The sequence below is a fragment of the Triticum urartu genome, chromosome 7 (genome assembly GCF_003073215.2).
Source record: "Triticum urartu cultivar G1812 chromosome 7, Tu2.1, whole genome shotgun sequence".
NCBI lineage: Eukaryota > Viridiplantae > Streptophyta > Magnoliopsida > Poales > Poaceae > Triticum > Triticum urartu.
The window spans coordinates 638,302,137-638,304,519 of record NC_053028.1 but is presented as its reverse complement, the minus strand read 5'-3'; positions in this window follow the sequence as shown (position 1 = coordinate 638,304,519).

Sequence of the window (2,383 nt, the reverse complement as noted above, 5' to 3'; positions counted from 1 at the left end):
GGATACGTCAGGAGGACGAGCGGGCGGCTCAGCTAGCGGCTCAGCTAGCAGCCCAACAGGACTCACCGGCTTACCCGACGACTTCCGTTGAGGCGGGTGTTGCTGCTAGAGCCGGAGGAGTTCCTTGTCTGGTACCGGCTCTACGTAATGTACGTCTGCCCAAGGATTTCAAGGGACCTCGAAAGGTGCCGAATTATACGGCCGATTTACAGCCTGGGGCGTGGATTGAAAGTTATGAGATGGCCATGGAGCTGCTGGAGGTTAGTGATGAAGCGATGGCTAAATACTTCACCATGATGTTGGACGGAACGGCCCATTCTTAGTTAAAGGGTTTGCCACCCAATTCCATTAGTTCATGGGCGGAGCTAAAGGCCCGTTTCATCCAGAACTTCAAGGACACTTGCAAGAAGTCTATGTCAATTGTGGACCTGAAAAATTGTAAGTAGGAGGAAGGTGAATCTACGACTCATTGGGTGCGCCGGCTCAAAGATATAATACATTCGTGTGACAAGATGGATGCCGGTTCAGCAGTTCTCACGCTGGAGAAGAATTGCCGCTTTGAGCCTCTGAGACAGAAACTGGGGCGCCTTAAGCGTGATTGCAACGATATGGGGACGCTGATGGTGGCTTTAGTCAAGTATGCCGATTCTGATAGTACCAAGGATCCCGCGTCTGATGAGGAAAAGACAGGGAAGGGAAAGAAGAACGGTAATGAAAAGGGTCAGCAGCATAACCCGGCGAGTCAAGGAGGCAATAAGCGTAAGGCGGATGGTAACCCGGAATTTGTGGCCAATGCACAGGGTAACAATCAGAAGCGCAAAGGAAATCCACCCCCTCGGTTTGGCAGGTCAGGTTCGTCTCTTCAGCAACTACTCAATGAGCCCTACCCGAAACACGGCACCCGGGAACGACCAGCGACTCATTTATGGAAGGATTGCGCAATCATGAAGGCTTTCAAGAATTCTAATACGTTTGATGGCAATCAAGGCCCAGGCGGCGGCTCAGGAGCTGGCGGCTTTCATGGCCCGGGCGGCGGTTCAGGATCCGATTTTCAGGGAAGCCAGGGTGGTTATAATCAACAGCAGTCTGGTCAAGGAGGTCAGCAGCAGCAGTAGTCGGGTTATCAGAGCCATCCAAAACAGCTAAACAGTGGGCAGTATCACGTGTTCACCACAAGTTTGTGTAAACGTGATCAGAAAGTTCATAGGAGGGCGGTGAATTCTGTTGAGCCGGTAGTCCCTCGTTACTTGAGGTGGTCGGAACAGCCTATTGTCTGGAGCAGGGAGGATCACCCTCCCCGGGTTGATAATCCGGGTCAACTGGCCCTGGTAGTGGCACCGCAGGTTGGTGGTTATAAATTTACTAAGGTGCTCATGGATGGAGGTAGCAGCATCAACATCCTCTATTACGAGACCTTTCGGCGCATGGGCTTAACTGACAAGAATTTAAAGACTTCCAACACCGTCTTCCATGGAGTGGTGCCTGATAAGTCGGCGTATCCTGTGGGTAAGATTGAGCTAGAGGTGGCCTTTGGAGACGAGCATGATTCTAGGGCGGAAAAGTTAACTTTTGAAGTGGTAAAAATTAGGAGTCTGTATCACGCTTTGTTCGGGCAGCCGGCTTATGCCAAGTTCATGGCGCGGCCATGTTATGTTTATTTACAGCTGAAGATGCCGGGTTACAAGGGTACCATCACTGTGCATGGAAGCCGAAAGGTGGCCCTGGAATGCGAAGAAGGCGATGCGGCTTATGCCGAGTCTGTCTGTGCAGCAGAGGAGCTCAAATTTTATCAAGATAATGTTGACCCAGCGGATATGACCTCCCTCAAGAAGCCGACTACGGAGCATGACCCGGCCATGAAGTTTAAATTGGCTGCAGAGACTAAGCTTGTTGATTTTACTCCGGGCGATTCGTCTAAGCAATTCAGCATCAGTGCCAACTTGGATCCTAAATAGGAAAGCACGCTCATCGAGTTCATCCATGACAATCGGGACATCTTTGCATGGAAGCCTTCTGACATGCCAGGTGTACCGAGAGGACTCGCTGAGCACATTCTTAATATTGATCCGAAGTATAAGCCGATCAGGCAGTTTCTGCGGCGATTCAATGAGGAACGACGAAAAGCTATAGGAGAAGAGGTCGCCCGGCTCTTGGCGGCTGGGTTCATTGTCGAAGTTTTTCACCCGGAGTGGTTGGCTAACCCGGTGCTCGTGCTCAAGAAAAACGGCACCTGGCGGATGTGTGTGGATTACACGGACTTAAATAAGGCTTGTCCGGCTGATCCTTTCGCTCTCCCCCGTATTGATCAAATCATTGATGCTACGGCGGGTTGTGCGCGTTTGAGCTTTTTGGATGCTTACTCTGGTTATCATCAGATCAAGAT